Genomic DNA, 19,325 nt, shown 5'->3' with positions numbered 1-19,325 from the left:
ACACACACCACACCAACATACACACACACACACACACACCAACATACACACACACACATTTTGAGGCTTCCTGAGCAATTCCCCTCCTCTTCGACTCTTCCTGCCTTCCTCCTAGAATACCCCAAACAAGGTACCTAGGAGCCCCCATAGCTGTCACTCATCTCCCTGGCAACCCTCCTCACCCACAGGCTGCTCAGATCCTGCTTCTGCCCCACACTGCCCCTGCAGAGGAAGAGGCAGGAGCTGAGTGGCACCAGCCACCTGTCAGGACCCCAAAACCAACATGAGGGACAGCAGTGGAAGAGAGGAACCTACGGTCAACTCTGCCTTCTCCTTGCTCCCATCTGCTGCTCCTGTAAACTTCATGACATCTCGATTAGATGAAAACTCTTCCCATCACAGTGTAGGAAAGCCAGCCGCTCTAGACTAATCCTCACGCCCAATGCTCTCTCTCACAAGCCACAGGCCCTTCTCCAGACGTTTTCTTATCTATAAAGCAGAGTCGATAATCCCATATGATCTGGATATCACAGGGGTGACGAGGGAAAGGCACACAAAGGGCTTGGGCAGGGATGAGGGACAGGAAGAGGGTTGTTCCTGCGACTGTCCCTTCTGAGAACCAAAGTAGCCTAGGAATGTGGATGACTGGAATGGATGCCCCACCACGAGGCTCCCAGGCCCTCCCTCCTGACCTTCAAATCGGCAGGTAGCCAGTGTAAAAGATGTCTCCGGGGCCAAGAAGGAGTCTTTGGTCATTGTGCTCTGTCTCTGCCTATCTGCCTGTCCATCTCTGTGTGTGCATCTGTGTGTGTGTGCTTGCTCTGTGTGTGTGTGTCTCTCTGTGTGTCTTCATGTGTGTGTGTTTGTGTGTGCGTGTGTGTGTCTGTGTATTCTCTCCCTCTATGCGTGTGTATGTGTTTGCATGTGTGCGTGTGTGTTTGTGTGTGTCTGTGTGTGCATCCTCTGATGTCTTCCATGGGACAGCAGTGGGAACAGCCATTATCTGCATGGCCACAGACCACTCCATGTTCAACCCCAGTCTGCCGGGCCCACAAGTGCAGAGAGCTAAAGTAGGAGAGCACCATCAGTTGTCCCCAGAATGGCAGAGAGTGGTCACCTCTCTGGACAGCTGAAGCCTAACCTTAACCCTGGATGAGGCACACAGTTCCTGCCTTGCTTCTAGGCCTCAGGCTCACCTCAGAGTCCTGCCTAGCAGCTGCTTCCCCCAGGACAGTGTCTGTGATGACAGAGGCACAGCTGTGGCCACCCGAATTCACTTGCTGCCCTGGACCTCTGATCTCCCACTCCCAGTCCCTGCTCTGAGCTCCACCAACGTTAGGCCCTAGGTTGTGCTTCTGTGGGGTTCTACTTAACATGCGCCCACCCAGATGATGCCAGCCCCTCTGAGCCCCTCAATCTGTCCTGAGCAGATGATGCATGCATGCACTGTCCCCCACCTGGGGTGACATCTCTTCCCCTCAGGGCTGGTGCTGTCCCATCCTCCATAAGCCGCAGAGGAATTCAGAGGGGTTGAAGGTCACAGGCTGAGGCATCTTCTTTCCACAGACCTCAAGGAGTGTCAGCCATTCGATAGAAGCAGCTGTACCTTGCCCAGCAAGGAGGACGCTGGACTGGTCCACCACAGAGGATCAGGTAGGGTCGAGGATGAGTGTACACAGGGGTGGGAAGCTGCAGATGGCCAAGGCATTCTTCACTTCTTAGCCATTAGGTCAGCAGGTATTAACAGATCACCTAGAGTTCTATTTACCTTCCAAGGTTCCCGTTGCCGATGAAACAAATGAAACCTGTGCCCCTGTGAAGGGTTCGTCTCAGAGGGGCTTAGGGCTGTTACTGAAGATGGAGAAGGAGGTGGATCAGATCACAGAAGGTCCTGAATGTCAAGCTGAGGCTGGGCTTTATAGACGATAGGGGAGCCCTTGAGGGTTTTTGAATGAGGGTAAGATGACATATAGAGCCATGTCAGAATAGCTGGCACAAGTCACAGAGTTCTGGACCAAAGGAGCAGGGGAGGCGAACTTAAGCCTATGGGGGTGACTTGAGGACACAGAAGGCCCTGAGGCTGGAGGCTGCTCTCTCTGTGTGTCCTCTCTCTCTCTGTGTCTGTCTCTCTGTCTCTGTCTCTGTCTGTCTGTCTGTCTGTCTGTCTGTCTGTCTGTCTGTCTCTCTCTCTCTCTCTCTCTCTCAGAAGGCCGTGTTGTCAGAGTCTGTGGCCCTGTCCTCTCCTGCCCCCCTTAGAGCCGTCCATAGAGGAGTCCCAGACCTTGGAGGGACTCTCTAGCATTCACTAGGGAAAATGACTTGCCTCAGCCCTAGAGGCTTAGTTCTGTAGGAAGAGCAGTGACCTTAATAAAACTTGGAGGGACAGAGGGACTCAAAGGCCCGATGAGACCTAAATATAGCATCAGGCCACACGTAGTTGAAGCTACTCGTGAGCAGAGGCTGCCAGCTCCCACAGGGACCGATGCCTCCAGTATTGCAGCAGCGGGGCCAGAAAGGGCCGATGATCTTTCTCTACACGTGGAAACAGGAAAGATTTTCCTGTAAAACCTCACTGTGAAATGTGAAAGGAGGAGGCAGCTAGGCCGGGGAAGGAGGACCATCACAGGTAAAGTCAGCTTTACCCAAGGGATTCCATGTGCTGCTCCTTGCCTTTGGACAAGGGGAGTCACCAGGCAGACATTATTGAGACATGGATGCTGGGCCTTTCCCTGAGTCCCTGGCTGAGGGAGGCTGGTTGCCTCTGCCTTCAGTGAACCAACCACTCAGCCAGCGGATATGGATAGGCAACAGCCTATTCTGAACATCTTTGCTGGAACCCATTGGTGTGCCCCCTTTGCAGGTGGAAAAACTGAGGTCTGGGCTGGTTATGGAACCCATTGGTGTGCCCCCTTTGCAGGTGGGAAAACTGAGGCCTGGGCTGGTTAAGGAACATTATCCAAGTGTCACCACCAAGATTTGAACTGAGACCTATCCACATCCACAGGAGTAGTTAGGACCAAGGCACTGTCCATGGTTCTGAGCTACAAGCGCTGGCCGCCACACTGCCCTGCAGGCATGCCTTTTTAAAGAGGTTGTGAGAGGCTCTAAGACTGTGAAGCAGATTGTCAAAGGAGTAGGCCCACATCACTGTCTCTAAGGCCTTTCTAGGGAAAGAGGGAGGCGCAGAGAATGCAGGCAGGGAGTACCACTGCTTAGAGTGTCACATGCACAGGGCAAGTCAATGCTTCGGTCCCCTGTGAAAGACTACAATGATCACAGCTGATTTGCTTATGAGGCACAGAGAAAATGGTAGCTGACTCAAGGTAGAGAGGAAGCAACAGAGGGGACCCAGGTGTCAGCAACCCCTCCCTTGATAACCTCTGGGTTCTGTGGAGGTGACGGTGGAGCAGTGATTGACTTGGAAAACCTCCTGGATCGGAGGCCTGACCTTGGTTGACCACTGTGATGGTGTGAATAGGAATGGCCCCATAGAGTCATGTGTTTGAATGCTTGGCCCTTAGGGAGTGGCACTATTAGGAGCTGTGGCCTTGTTGGAGGAAGTGTGTCACTGTGGGGGTGGGCTTTGACGTCTCATGTGCTTCAGCTATGCCCAGTGTGGCACACAGTGTAACACCCAGTCTCTTGCTGCCTGTGAATCAAGACATAGAGCTCTCAGCTCCTTCTCCATCACCACGCGACCTACACTCAGCCATGCTTCCCGCCATGACTACAATGGACAAACCTCTAAACTGTAAGCCAGCACCAATGAAATGTCCTTATAAGAGTTACGGTGGTCATGGTGTCTCTTTACAGCAATAGAACCCTAGCTGAGACAACCTCAGAAGGAAGAGAAAGATCTCCAAGGACAGAAGCTTAGAGAGTTAAATGCAAGGTGGTATTTGACAGCCGTGAGGTCTGGGGCAGAAAATTCTAGAAGATAACACAGGGGCAGCCCCCACACAAACTACCTACACCTACTGTGCACCAGGCTCTGGGTGAAGCACCCCTCCCTTTACATCTGTCTCCTTTGCTTTGTCCTGTGTGATGTCTGCCTGTGTGTGTGCACAGGCACACGTGCTCAGACTTTACCCTGGTGCTGGGGACCTGAACGTGGGTCTTCACACTTGTGTACGGCAAGCGCTTTAACCACTGAGCCATCCCCCTGCCCCACAGGTGAAGCATTCTTGAGACAATTTCTCTGCGCTGCCAACCAGCTATGGTTGATGCTGTTCACAGCGGAGGAAGGACCACCCTGGGGGCAGGGAAGGAGCTTGGTCCTGGGCGGCTGAACACAGAGGGAGCTGTGGAAGGCTCAGGAAGGCTCGCTTGGAACGCTGCCCAGGCCTTCGCTGTGGCAGCAGCAGGGGTGAACTTCCGGGAAGCCGGCCCTCCCAGCCTGGGCTGAGGTGAGCCTTCCCTATCTAGCCAAGCATCTTTCTCAGACCAAGGAACAATAAGCACCCACATCTTTCCTTAGGCTGTACCCAGCACCCAGAGAGGTCTGTATGAGGAAGAATTTTGTCTCCACTGTCCCAGGGACTCAGTGTCCTGCAGGGACAACAGAATGGGAGAGAAGGAGACCCAAGGTTTCAGGGGTAGAGAGTCCTGGGGCTGCTTCTGGCCCTAGCTTTTGTGTAGTTTCATCCTCTCAACAAATCTTTTCTCCACCCTGTGCCCCAACTTGCTCCTCTGTACAAGGGGAGCAAGAAGCCACACCGCTCTGAGCCTGGGTAAGTACTGATGACATTATAGAGCTGTCTGGGGCAGTGCTGTGCATAAGGTTGGAGCAGGCTGTGCCCAGGCTGTGCACGGAAGCTTACTCTCGATTTTCTGTGTCATAGTGTGTGTCTTGTCATAACTAAGGGTTGCGGTGGTGAACAATGGATTCCCTTCCTTCCTTAGATGTCCGGTCAAGTTCCCACCCTGCCTCTTCCTTCTCACCCTTCTGGTTGGCCCACATGAAGCAGAGATCCAAGGCTTGGGCAGGCAGCATGGGGCACTGATGAGCTGAGCCCCCGCTCTCCTGTGCCTCACCCAGGGGTCTGTCCAGCTTGCTAGGACCCAGCCAAACTGCTACCCCAGTGCACACACAACCCTTCCTCACACAGACCTTTCTGAGTGCTGGGTACAGCCTGAGGAAAGATGTGGGCAGTTATTGTTCCTTAGTCTGAGAAAGATGCTGGCTTGGTAAGGAAGGTTCACCTCAGCCCAGCCTGGGAGGTCAGGATTCCCGGAAGTTCACCCCTGCTGCTGCCACAATGAAGCTGAAGTCAAAAGATGCTGTCCCTGACCGGCTGAGACAGGCTGACTGCTGTGACGCAGCAGGGAAATGAATGGCAGTTACACACTGGCCTGAATCCAAGGACATCAGAAAACTACAGCAGCTCCAACTTTGATCCCAATTCTTCCTTTCAAAAGGAAGAGGGAAACTGCAGTCGAGTTATGGCTTGGAATCTGAAGCAGTGTGGGGTCAAATCCACCAATGCTGAGTGGCCCTGAAAAAAACAAAACAAAACCGTATACCCTTGAGCTTCAGTCTTTCCATCTGCAAAATGGGCATGCAATAACAACGCTAACCTCATATTGTTGTGAAAATTAAGGTGTCTGATCAATGTGTAGCAATCCTCCAGCAAACATTAAGCTATATTAATAGTTTCCACATGCAAACGAGCTAAGGATATGAGTATGCTGTGAGCCACAACTACTATCTTCTTACTATTTACGGAAAGAGGAAAATTGAGCCTGGGAGAAAAATATCTTTTCCTCTTTTATTTAAGTACAGAATCTAAAGAGCTAGGGCTGAAGTAGTAATAGACATGTATAGTTAGACCAAGGTGAATGTGTGTGAGTGTGTGTGTGTGTGTGTGTGTGTGTGTGGTCCATTCGCGCAGAGCCAGAGTTCGGGGAAATGTCAGATTCTTGGAGAAGGAGATTTTAATTAGGTTAGAGTTGCCTCCAAAAAAGTACTAAAATTAAATATGAATCCATAATGCATGGCATCATAGCTAATGGTATGCAAATGGGGCCGGGCCTGGCCAGCTGCAGCAGGAACTTAGGCGATCGAGGTAATTGGGAAAAATGTCCCTTGGCCCAAAGCCACAGTCCTGGGGATGTTGCGGGAGAGAGCAGGCCATGGGTGTTGGGCCCAGAGGGGTAGCTAATGTCCCTTTAATGGGAGGAGAGCAGCTAATGTGGGGCCTGCAGGGGACGTGCCACACCACTGAGAAAGGGGCTGGAGGCAGGAACAGGCTAACTCTGCAGCAGAGACAGCTGCCGGGGGCGGCTCGGGCTTCCCCTGCAGCCTGGGGCTCTGACACAGAGGAAACCACACACAGCTGGCAGCCTCAGTCCTGCCTGGCCTGCTGGGCAGCTGTGTAATGCTGAGTGCTTCCCCCATACTGGGCTCTGTTACAGGGGAAGAAAGCTAAGCTCCGCCCTTCAGTACCCCGGTTTTATCTGGGGTCAGATTGGGGTAGAAAAATATTTAGAGCTGTAAAAAGATGGACAATTGCTGTTTTCGTTTTAGCTGGAGAATAAACGAAGCTGAGTGTACTGATGGATGCCTGTGGTCCCAGCACGCTGGAGGCTGAAGTAGCAGGACTGCTGTGAGTTCAAGGTTACCCTAAGGTACATTGTAAGGCCTCGTCTGTCATAAGTAAATAAAAACTAAGAAAGTAAATAAGTAAAAGCAGAAAGCGAGTTCTTTCTATACTATATATCTATATTTCTTTATATATATGCATAAAGATTATATATAGATTACATAGATAGATACAGATATACCCTATATATATATTTCTATATATCCCTATATACTATATAATTTCTATATATTCCTATATATTTGGATCATATCCCTTGGACCCTTGCTCAGTCCTAGGGAAACTAAGGCAAAGCCAAGAAGTGAGGGGTTCAGGATTTCGAAAGTGATTCTGATTCAAGAACCTGTTCTCTTAACAGCAATGGCAGAGCAGGGTTAAAGATGCTGCTGGCTGGCACGGCGGCACACATCTATAACAAAGCCACAGTATTGGAATAGCTGAGGAAGATGGAGACGCCAGTGCCAGCCTGGGCTGATAAAAGTCTCAAAAGGGGGTTGGGGGAGATACTCTGGAGTGGAGGGGGCTCTATTCACATCGACCTGGGGCATCAGGGAAAACAATCAGCTGCCCAGATGTGCGCCCTGCCTGGTGAGGCCCTGAAACAACTGTACATTTTCAGCAGTCGCTCAGCTCCCTGGGAGTCGGTCAGTCTGCAGATGGCACCACATTCAAGCTGAGGAGACAGCCTTCCTCAGTTCCTTTCCAACTCCACAGACCTGTGACTAGCCCAGCACTCGGGAGAAATGCTATGAGCAGTGGTCACGGCAGCCTTGTGAAACCTGGGGCGTCAGAGTTGGCCTCAGTGTTCTCATCTGCAGAAGGGGAGCCTAAGAGCACACAGCATAACAATCCCATGAGCAGGCGGTGTTTTGCTCTGTGCACCAGCTCCAGGTGACACACAGTGGTTTGGGAACTACATGCAGCCGTTCATTTTATCCGAACTGGCCAACGCAGCTCCCGTGGAGCTTCCCTGTAAGACCCTGTTGCTCTCCACATCCTCTGGACTCTCTCTAGCCTCATTCATGGGCGGACGAAGTGATAAGAGCTTGAAGAAGATCGTGAGGTGTGCTGCATACCAGGACCATAGTCCACAGTACCCTCCAACCCGAGGGGCTTCCTGTCTCATAGGCACACCATGAAGGCTGCTGTTGTATCCAAGGGGTAGACCACTCTTCTCAAGTACCAAATTCAGCAATGCACACAGAAAGTTCCAGCAAGGATGAGGGACTCAAACCATATAACACTTGACAAGCAGCATTCTATGGGTCCATTCTGACTCCTGCCTCTTCCAGACAGGAGGGGAGCACGGTGCCTGCGGATCCCGGCAGGATATGGGTCTCACAATGCTCACCCACAACAGTGACAGCACATATACTCAACTGGTGTCCAAGAAAGCAAAACCAGTTCTTTGGGGGTCTGATGGGTAAATCAACTCACACCCATCCACCCTCCATGCTTTGAAGTCAGAACAGTACCTGTCTGTGCTCTCCAAACTATCAGAGCCCTGCCTGAGCAGGTCCTGGCCCAGGCAGAGGAGAAAAATATGAGTCTGGAAACCGCTGCAAGGTTTTTGAGATGGAAAAGCATTCGGGACCTTCCTTTGTGAGGGAACGAGAGCCAGAGGCCTTTGCCTATTGAGTTTTCATCAAAGTAATTTATTGATCAATACAGAGAACATGGCTAGTTCAGCGATTTTGTAAAAAATCACCATGTGTTGAATACGAGGAGCACTTTGCTGGATTGTGGCACGCAAGGCCCGGTGGGATCACCCTTGTTTTATGGCCTTCTGGGAACCCGGCCCTGGCAGTTACATCTCTGTGGCTTTATCTTCATGACACCAAAACATTTGGACGGAGAAAAAAGATGGGTCAATCTTCCAGATGTTTTGTCTACCTGGCAACAAATATCAAGATGTCTCTCGAACAAGGTCAGAACAACAAACTGGAGCGAGGGATGCTGGGAAGTGGAGTGAGTGTCAGAAAACATGCTGTTCCTTCCCCACTCCCAAGGCCACAGACCGAGCAGAAGTGAGGGGCTACATTTACTGTGCATCTGCTTACCGAGACCCCCCCAACACCACCACACGCAGCAGTGACACTTTGACACCTGGAATTTCTTCTGCATTTTCACATGAGGCTAGCTCTGTGTTCCCAGAGTGACAAAGCCACGAAAAGTGACGTACATCCCTGCACAGAGGACTTCCTGACTCAGCTCTATCTAGTTTGATTTGTGTTCCCGGGCCTCAGTTTCCTTATGTGCAAACTTAGAGGGACATGGAAAGCGCTAAATCCCTGCCAGTGAGCAGTAGCGCTCAGCAGACATCACTGCTTCTGTGGGCGGTCCCACGGGGGACAATGTGCTACAGTAGGGACCCCCGAGGGTCACCCCTCTCTCCGAGTGGGCTCCTTTCCCCTCAAACATTGGAGGGGCCCAAAGAAAGGGGTTAGTGTCTCCTCTTGCCATGGCGGCTGCAACAGGAAGTGCTAGGCCCCAGGGGAAGGCACCTGAGAGGTGGGGACCACACAGATTGGCTGCCTCTTGGGTGGGCAAGGGACCCAAGCATGATTCCCAGACACGAGGAACAAACTCTCCCAAAGGTTGAGCCTCCACTCTGATCTGCACTCTCCTAGAGTCAGGACCCCTCCCGTCCCATAGTATACTGTGGGGTCTGACGAAGTCCAGGGCTTAGACAGCATGCCAAAGGTCCCCTCCTAGTTGGTGTCAGGCCCAAGATGTTCACTCCACATCTCTGATGTGAGAGCCAATACCATCAGCACTATGTCCCCAGAATGGGACTTGTTTCCGGGCCAGGAAGGCCAGATGTCTTAAATCCCATACTGGAACAGTTGGAGGCTCAGGATCCCCAAGTTTGGATATGGGAGATAATCCGCGTATCCAACACGTATCCCAGCAGGCAGAGAAGCAAAGCCGGCCCTGAACGCCAAGAAAGCAAGAGGCCCTATTTGATCCAGAACTTAATCCACTTGCACAGAGAGCTGGAGCCGGGCAAAGAAAAAACACTGCCCAGTCTCATCTGAAGCTGCCCATACCACCTGCTCCAACCAGCCAGCGGGATGATATAACGGCAGGACCAGACAGGGTTCACAGCTGTTTGCACGGGGAGAGCCTGAGATCCTTTGTCGAGAGTTGTCCTAGCAGCCACCTTCTGACAATGTCCACAGAGCACTCCTTAGTACACACAGCCCCCACTCCTGTTATAGGGAATCCACTGGTCGGTTTGAGGTACCCAGCAGCCTGTGCCTGCCTGGAGCAGGGGACCATCTGCCTTCTAGCCACAACTTTTCCCAACTCCTGCCCAAGCAGAAGGCTTGGCTTTGCAAAACTACTGTACGGTACAGAAGGAGATTGGAAAGGGTGTATGAAAAACAGCCTATTATCCAGGTCCAATTAGTCCCTGAGACCGTGTTAGAGGGATGAGCCCACGGCCACTTTGATCAAGGCTGGCCACTTCGAACAAGACCGGTGGTTGTTAAAATGCCCCTGCTGAGTTTGACACCTGCACCTTGTCCTCCTGCCTCAAAGACACCTTCGTGCTTGGGGGGAACTCTCAGCATAGCTCCACCCAGCACGTGTTCACTTAAGGCACTACCTCCAGAAAGGCAGAGCAGTTCCCAATGAGGGGACACAGAACTGAGATCATCAGTCGCATGCTGACGGCTCCCCACCTCAGGCAGGGGCCGGTCCTATCAGGTCCATCTCACTTATGACTGCCACTCAACCACACTTACTAGGACTTATTAATCATCAAACTGGGAGCAGCCAGAGCAGCCACTGGGAACCAGCAAAAGGGTTACACTGCAGGCAGGCAGATCAGTAGCACATCTTGGGGACACCCAGCCTGGGCGTCTCACTCATTGGCTTCCTTCATCCCAGGCTCCTGTTCCTTACCCTGAAGGCAGGGACAAGTCCATCCAAGGAGACTATGAGAGTTAAGCAGAGATTGGTAAGAAGCCAGGGTACTCTCTCTATAGAATGTGAAACCCACCACAGACTGAGACCAGATCCCTCCCTGAGTTAGAGACGTTCCTTCCTGTCCCCGGAGGAGGTCGAGTCAGCCAAACAGAAGTGGGATAAGTCAGAGAGGGAAGACAGGAAGAACAGTCCTGTCTCTGCCATTTCTCCCTGAACTCCACTAAAAGCCAGCTTGAAGCAGGACACAGGGCATCCTGTCATGAGGAGTGATTAGAAAGCAAGAGAGGCTGTGGGGCGTGAGAACGTGCAGAAAGAAGAGGGCACCCAAACTATGTGGACACGGTCCAATGTCTGAAGGTCAGTTTACTAAAAATTAAATAAATGTATAACAGTTTAATGCAACTTAAAATTCAATCTGTGAGGGGGCACATATAGATTAAAAAAATTAGGTACACACACACAAATTAGGTTCACACAGAGAATTCCTTGAATGGCCCCATACACAGTGAGTGTGCTGCTTTGTTTTAATAATAATAATTTAAAATAAAATCTCTTTTTAAAAGCCTAAAACAAAAATAGCCTGAAGCAAGCAAGGAGGGCCACAAGACCTCCAGCAAGACCAATGGGACAGGAGAGAATTTCGGTAGCCATGCCTGCTCCTAAAATGGCTGGGGGTGGGCTCCAGACAGGCTTGGGCCTGGGGATGAGATGTGCTTCCCCGAAGGCTTCCCAGAGCAGGCAGGGCTTCTGCTAGGTTTGCAGTGTGAGGAAGAAGAGATGAAATGGAAGTTTTGGAGAGAGATGGCACTGAAAGCGAGATGAAGCTCAAGATGCACAGCATCCGAGCTGGAACCGCTGCACCCCCAGCCGGGGTCTCAGCAACACACCCTGTGGCTGAGAGGTCGGGGTGGAGCAACTGCCATTCGTAATCCAGAAGGACCAGTAAGGATCCCGAAGGGCAGCGCCTACCCTCCCAGGGTCAGGCCCTGAAACTGGGACAGATGCCAAGATGAAGTGAGTCCAGGGAGGACTGCTGAGGGGGCCAGGCTAGAGCAGGAGAAAGAGATGGGCAGGAGGAACAGAAGCAGGAACCACTGTGGGCATTGAAAAGCCCTCTGGCCAACTTCTTGCTAAGGAAACAGATACACGTACATATACACACATTGAGAGGCACACCCCCCCCCATCCTCTGAACAACCCATACACACACACACCCACACACACACCCTTTGAACACCCTGATACACTTACACACACACACACACACACACACACACACGCACACGCACACGCACACGCACACGCACACGCACACGCACACACCCTCTGGACACCCCTGTCAGTAGGGCAGGCCAGGCCAGTGAGTTTCCACATCTTTTATTGGAGGTAACAATAGCAACAATGTGTCAGAACACTGCACTGGGCCCCCACCTCTGTAAGATAGACAGCTACAAATTCTCATTAGAAGTTAAAAAACAACATTTAAACAAAAGAAATAAGTAAAAGTGCTTTGCCACAGAAGTAACCAAGTTTCTGCCCCTCTGCTGCTAAGCAAAGCAAAGCTGTGTGGGCTGAGCTCTCTGCAGGAGTTAGCCAAGGTCCTTAAGATCCTCATCATGAGGCAGGGCTGCATCCCACCTCTTAAAGGTGCTACGAGCATGACATGACTCTCGGGGACATTCTTTGCACAGTGCCTGGCATGGGCTAGGTTCAGCAATAGGTCACTCTTGTCGGTGGGTCACTGTTGTCTGGATTTGTCATGTGACACTGTATTCACAGAGCCATCTGGAAATTAAAAGTGGATGGGAAGGAAATGCAGTCCAGGCAGATCTCACAGAGTCCCTTCCCCGGGAGACCTCAGCATGGCCTCTCACATATGGCCTCTCACTTGCCCTGTGGGCTGTGCTCTCTCTCCTCTGCTCTATCTGCTAAAGAGAAGTAAGATTGTTCCATGCTCAGCATACAGAAGGGCTCCTCACCCATCCCCAAGCTCCAGACCCCAGGAAGATGATAAGGGCCAAGCCAGACAATGACCCCGTCACTTTCTTTCTCAGGCTTCCCTGCCAGATCGTTGGGAGGCCCTGGTACTCACTGCAGACCCAGATGGTAGCCAGAAACATCAGGTGCTGCCTGAACACCAGAGGGGCAGTGAGGTGGGTAGTCTGCCATCTTTTCAGGGCTTGTTCTTGGGCAGCAGAGGACAGAACTTATTGTAGATTTTCAGTTCAGAGTAGGAGCTGTGAATGGGGCTGGAGGCCTAATGGCATCCATGTTGCACAAGGTATTGAGGAAGCCTAGAGACATAAACATAGAGCTCTCAGAAGGGCCAGGAATCCCACACATAACCAGCCTGCATCCACTACTTAGATCCAAGGCTAAGGGACAGACAGAGATAAGGGACAGTCAGGCCTCTGGGAAGAGACAGTGACTCAGGAGGCTCGCTCTGTAAAACAACCGTCATCCACCCACAGAAGGTGTTCCCTTCGTCACCTGGACCTCTGAAACAGCATCCAACGGGCGTCGGGCTTCCACTGAAGTCGTGCCCCACAGCCACCAGGATGATGTTTCAGAGATGTGACTTTGGTTCCGTCCCTCTCCCTCACAAAGTCCTCAGTGGCCCCCCAGTGTCCTCGGGATCCGGCCCAGAGTCATTGCTGTGACTCAGACATCCTTCAGGAGGGTCACCTGGACGCTTGTCCATTAATGTCACTCAAACATCCTCCAGGAGAATCACCTGGACACTTGTCTCTACCACCATTGCTCACACTTGGACTTCATTGAGGTTTTCAATGTTGGTTTGAAATGTTTGAAACTGCTGGTATTTGATTGTGCTTGCCTACAAAACTGGTCGTCTCACCCAGGGTAGCTGACACCACTGCCAGCCCCTTGGGTATTTGAGCACATTATAGCTGCTAACTGAGAACTTTTCTGTCACTCCTCCCCCCCCACCCACCCTAACTGCCCTCTCTTGCTGCTTTAAGTCTCCACCTGATGTCATTTTCTTAATCCCGAACTTTACTCCTGGAACTCGCTTTGATGCCTGCCTCTCCTGCCAGACTATGAGCTTCGGAAGGACAAAGATCCTGCCTGCCTTGCTCACCTTGGCACCTGGCACAAGACTGACCCACAGTGAGTACAAACTAAAGCCACCCGTTGTGAGCCACCACCCTGTGAATGAAGCTCCGGCTCTGATGATTTGCCACCTGACCTCAGGACTTCTGTCTCAGACACCCGTCTCTGCTCCTGTAGAAGGAAGCTCCACACATCAGAGATGGGAGCCAAGCACGCTTGCAACGACATCTCCCAGAGTTTCAGCTGGCTACAGCCACCAGTTCCTTCACTGACCCGTGACACTGACAGCATCATCAAGACGGACCACGGAGGTGACAGAGTGTGAGCTCTTGAGTGTTCTCGACAACCGCTTTCTCACAAGAGTTTGGCCTCTGTGGGGTTAGCATAAGCTAGAGCTGGCACGGCTTTGCTCTTTTCAGGGAACTCAGAAAACCTGGATGTCCTCAGCAGCCTTAGTCATACAGCTGGGCAGACTGAGAATTTCAAGGGGAGAGAATCCCGGACTCTTCTGTGACATCATCATCCAAGCTGTGTGTGTCTTTATTACGGGAAGCCCACCAACCCCATGAGACAGTTTACTGCATCTTCAAATAGCACTGAGCTGATACTGGTCAGCACTCACTGGTCTCAATCCTGCAGGGACCTCTCAGGCCCCCAACACACACACGCACTTGCTATAGACCTCAGAGACTTTTTTTCATTACATTTTTATTTATAGATCCTGGAGTAGGGTGCACACGTGGAGGTCAGAATACAACCTGTGGGTGTCAGCACTCCTTCCACCATGTGGGTCCTGGGTCCTGGACTCAGGTAGGCTTGGTGTCAAACACCTTCACGGCTGAACCATCTCACCAGCCTGAACTTAGAAAACTATAAACAGTCACTCTTGCCTTCATGTCTTTAGGTTCCTGTCCTTCTCTTGTGTGTGTGTGTGTGTGTGTGTTTGTGCATGCATGCATGTTCATGGATGCATACTTGTGTGTTAATAGGTGTTCGAACATGGATGTCAGAGAACAATTTCAGATGTCATCCTTAGGAGTGCTACACACTTCCTTTGAGACAGTTTATCGCCAGGGTCTCCCGCTGTCCTGGAACTCAGTAAATAGAATAGGCTGGCTGGCCAGGGAGCTCCGAGACCACCCTTCACCACTTCCTCAGCACTGGAATCACGTGTGTGCGCCACCACATCTTGCATTGTCTATGCAGGTTCTGGGAATCAAGCTTGCAAGGCAAGAGTTCTCCCAGCTGAACCATCAATTTCCTTGGCATGATTCAGGTACTCAGTCTCCAAAGCTGTATAATGGGGACAGCACACACTGCCTCTATTCCCCCTGGGTAGCAGGGACTGATAAAAAGAAAGCACTGCTTCTGAGCTGGAAGGGGAGTTTACAGGTGGCTTGGGTCGCCCTCGGGCTCTCTGTCCGGTCTCAGCAGCAAAACAGCTCACAGAAAAACATGTCCTTGGTCTGATGAGCCAGGCTGTTAGACCGTCTGCCCTCCCCAGCCCCAGGGAGATTGATGTCTGAACTGACGGATCACTCCAATGTATTAGGTAGATAAAGAAATTGATTATTCCATAAATCATTGTCTCCATGAAAAAGGGACCAATTTTTAAAAAAAGAAAATATTATAAATCTGTCCAAACCCCTGTGAGGGAAAGTGTGTAGCCATTTCAATTTAATTGTCTGAGAGCTTCTTTGCTGGAGCTCCAAAAAGAAAAGATGTGGGAATGAATGAGTCTCTAGCTAGAGAGAGGTTCCTGTGCCCTAAAGAAAGGCCAGGTCATGCCCTGACCCAGAGAGCTTTATTTACCCTGCAATAGGAAGAATGCAGATAAACTGGAAGTAACAGAGAATTCCATCCCTCAGACACTCAAAATATGATGCTGGGGGCTTGGGAGACAGTGCAGTAAAGTGTTTGTTGCATAAGCATGAAGACCAGAGTTCAGATGCCCAGCAGCTGCGTAAAAGCCAGGTACGGACGGCTACGAACATCTGCAGCTCCAGTGCTGGGAGGTGGAGACAAGCAGCCCCAGGGTCAGACTGTCAGTCAAAATGGCATGCTCCAGGTTCAATGAGGAACACCATTTCAAAAACTAAATAGAGAAACAACCAAGGAGGACATCCAAGCACTCTTGCATAGGTCAGTTCTCTCTCTCTTCTCTCCTCTCCTCTCTCTCTCTCTCTCTCACACACACATACACACACACACACACACAGCTAATTTCTCTCTCTCTCTCTCTCTCTCTCACACACACCCACCCACACACACACACACACACACACAGCTAATTTATTCCCTTCTAGAAAAGTTAGATAGAATTCTGTCCAAGGGAAAAATGAATCCTGGAGGGGGCTGGAGGGGGCTGGAGGAGGTTGCAGGGGGGCTGGAGGGAGCTGGAGGGAGCTAGAGGGGGCTGGAGGGGCTGAAGGAGGTTGCAGGGGGGCTGGAGGCTGGAGGGGGCTGGAGGTTGCTGGAGGGGGCTGGAAGGGGCTGGAAGTTGCTGGAGGGGGCTGGAGGAGTTAGAGGAGGTTGCAGGGGGCTAGAGGGAGCTGGAGGGGCTGGATGGGGCTAGAGGAAGTTGGAGGGGGCTGGAGGATGAATGAGGCATAAGAATTCCTGGTCGAAAACAAACTGAAAAAAATTATCTGGAAGGGGCAGGAGGGCAGAAGCAAAGAGGAGCTGAGAAAGATGGGCTCCCCTCCCATGTCTGCAGTGTGACATGGAGTCCAGCTCTGAGCCACTCCGAGCTTCCTTACTTCTCCCAGAATATAGAAAAACGAGGAAGCTCCAAGCACAGGGCTCTGATGTGGGCTGTACACACCTCAGTGTGAGAGACCATGCTGTCATCACTACCTGGATCTCCCATGATGCCCCTGAAATGCTCCCGAGCTCAGGCTCAGGACGCAGCTGCACCCCAGCCCTGCAGTCTGCGCTCTTCAACACGGAGTGGGCGCTCCACTAATGTTTGGTGAATCAATGAGTCAGCCCAGAGTCCATGTGAAAAGGACAGGAAATAAACACAAAATTACAAACAGCATAAAAATAGCCACATTTCCAAAGCAGGGCTGTTTTTTTTTTTCCTTCTGCTTTCTTAAGGGAAGGGAAAAAAAAAACAATCCCTTGATGCTGACATTTTTCAAGCCAGAGTCTCCAAAGCAGCCATAACTGAGACTGCCATCCACTCTCACAGCATGTTCTAGGTCTTTCTATCTGCTCTAGGGACCATCTTGCCTCTGAGATTCCCAGAGTCCAAATGGCAAGTCCTCTGTTATTCTGACATGTGGGGTCTTCTTTGTCTCTTTGGGTTTTAATGCAAATGCTCCCAGCCAATTCTTGGTCCCCTGGTGATGGACAAATCCTCCACCTCTCTCACATCTTCTTGTCTAGGATTGGCCTCTGTGGTACCCACCCATCATCACCAGGCTTCTCTGACACATCCAGGTGATGATGCAGGGGCTCTTTGAGGGAATGCTGCAAAGCTGAGACACACTGGTTTCCCATCACCCGAATGAATAGTAATTTTATTTATTAGCAGAAAATAAGGTTCCATTACAGGTGTGCAGGGCTCCACAGCTCAGGAAACAATAAAACAGAAAACACGTTTAAGAAATCACATTTAGCAGGATAAAACTGCATTACGGAAGCCCACTTACCAAATGCAATGTGAAAGACGACGCCGGCAGGCCAAGCAGAGACTCGTGGTATCAGGTGTAATATCTGACAGGCAGATGTTCATGCGTTTTGTCATCTGCTCCCGCTCCCTAGCAGGCACGCCGTACATGGCGCCAAAGATTTAAGAACAGTTTATGTGGAAGGGGAAACGGGGAGGAATTCTACCCAGAGGCTGCATCTTCCTTAACCGTGAGTTACTGGACTCTAACAAAATTCCCAGTGTTTCCTCACCAGATGTGGGCTTCTTAAAGACAGCTGTCCTGTATGCGACTAGCAGAGCCCTAGGGGACCTGCACCGGAAGGCAGAAAAAGACCTGTTTAGTGTGACCTTAGCTATACCAGGACTAGAAAGAGAAGCCCTGGAACAACACAGAGCTTAGTGCCCTGATCCAGAAGCAGGCCGCTCTCCGTGGTGCTGAACACAGTGACTCCGGAAGATCCTGCAAACGGCTGTTATCTGGGAGGAGCTTCATCAACACTACACACCCAATCTGTATTCTCTCTGTGTGCAGAGGTCAGGACTAGTTGTCAATGCCCCAGCCTTGCTTTCAACACAGCTCACCAAGAAGCACAGAACAGGTCACTTCTCGCATCCTCAGTATCCTTATCCACGACATCCCAACACTGGCCATACCTCCACTAGTGGTCTGGTTCTTCCCTGGACCCTGATAGCATCAAACACTACGACCTAGTCTCCTCCCATGTTAAAAAAAGGACTTCCCAGATTCAGCTGGGAGACCCAGGCTCTACTTCTCTTAAGTCAGGGCCTCAATCTCCCTGACAGAGGCTTCACTAACCCTCGCTCCCCAGGGATCAGCTGTAATTCAGTTTAACCTGAGTGTTCCCCCATATTTTATTTACTGATTCGATGTTACGAGACATCTAAAATAGACGGCTGTCACCTCTATTAAACTGGAGGAAAAATGGCCTTGTCAGCAACAGGCTCTTGCTGCTCATGAAGTGTTGCCTGCTTCCCTAAGGAAGGACATGAGAAAATGGGAGGGCCTAGCTCTAGAAGGGGGCTGTTCTCCTCTGCTATGTCTGTGAAGGCCATGGGGGGTGTTATGTCATGAACTCATCACTCGCAGCTATACCATGGTGGCAGACAGGTCATCTAGACACTCAGGAAGGGAGACCATCACCAAAATCCTGTTTCCCTAGTGATCAGGGAAGACTGCTGTCACACGCTGGGCCTGGGACAAGGAACAGCTGCCAAGCTTCCGCTTGGTAAGCTGGCTCTACAGAAGCAAACCCCCTTGGGACATCTCTGGCGAATACACGGTACATGTACACACATACGAACACTTAAAGCTCTCAAAGAGAATGATGCTCACCCTGAGTCTCCAGGATGACGGCTCACCTCCACGTTACACCTCAGCTGTCAGTCTGCTGTCTACACATCCCAGCAGGATCCAGAGAGGGGGTAAAGAAGGGAGACTGGCAGTGGTGCAAGTGGCTCAGCCGTAACTCTGCCTGACAGCCGCCCTTGAGTGATCAACCTGTTAAGGACCAGACGACACAAGTTCATATCCTTAGAGTGGCTCCCAAGAGAGAAGCAAAGATGCCGAGGAGCAAGTGGGAAGGAGAGAGGTGAGGTCAGAAAGGCATAGGGGTCATGACTGCATCCTCACTCTCTTCTGGAAATGGACAACTGTGTCTCTCTCAAGGGGAGAGCCATCAGGATACGAACCAGACAATGGATGGGATGTCTGTCTAATCCTGGGCTTAGAAAGGAAGGGTTCACTGACCCCAGCCACTCCGGTGTAACCCAGTAGACTAGACGACGAAGGTCTTGCTATAGAAGAGACCAACCTGAGACTTGGGAGAATACCAGAGGCCTCACAAATACCCTGACTTGAGTGAAGAAGGCAGGTTGCTCATTAAATCCTCAGGGATGAGATAGGAAAGGCAATGAACTGAATGACAAGGCAGTTAGGTGGCCTTCTGTCCACGTGACCATCATCATTCGCCCAGTGTTTACTCATCCTCTATGATGGGCCAGGCACACACTGTGCTGGATACAGAGTACAGCAGAGAGTGCCC

At 51.1% G+C, this 19,325-nt stretch overlaps 1 protein-coding gene across 4 annotated transcripts in view; it reads right to left on the bottom strand.

Annotated features, from left to right (window-relative positions):
- The window catches only part of Grik3 (glutamate ionotropic receptor kainate type subunit 3), a 217,487-nt gene that overhangs the window by 186,790 nt on the left and 11,372 nt on the right, over window positions 1-19,325 (bottom strand). Inside the window, exon 1 of one of the 4 annotated variants that reach the window (XM_029476815.1) lies at window positions 18,617-18,683. The exons of the other annotated variants lie outside the window; for them this stretch is intronic. The gene's annotated coding sequence lies outside the window, so the exon portion shown is untranslated. Of the gene's footprint in view, window positions 1-18,616; window positions 18,684-19,325 lie in introns of those variants that run through there. 4 annotated transcript variants of the gene reach the window in all.

This window comes from Mus caroli, chromosome 4 (genome assembly GCF_900094665.2).
Source record: "Mus caroli chromosome 4, CAROLI_EIJ_v1.1, whole genome shotgun sequence".
Lineage (NCBI taxonomy): Eukaryota > Metazoa > Chordata > Mammalia > Rodentia > Muridae > Mus > Mus caroli.
Note: the sequence above shows the minus strand (reverse complement) of the source record. Positions and strands in the feature narration are given on the sequence as shown.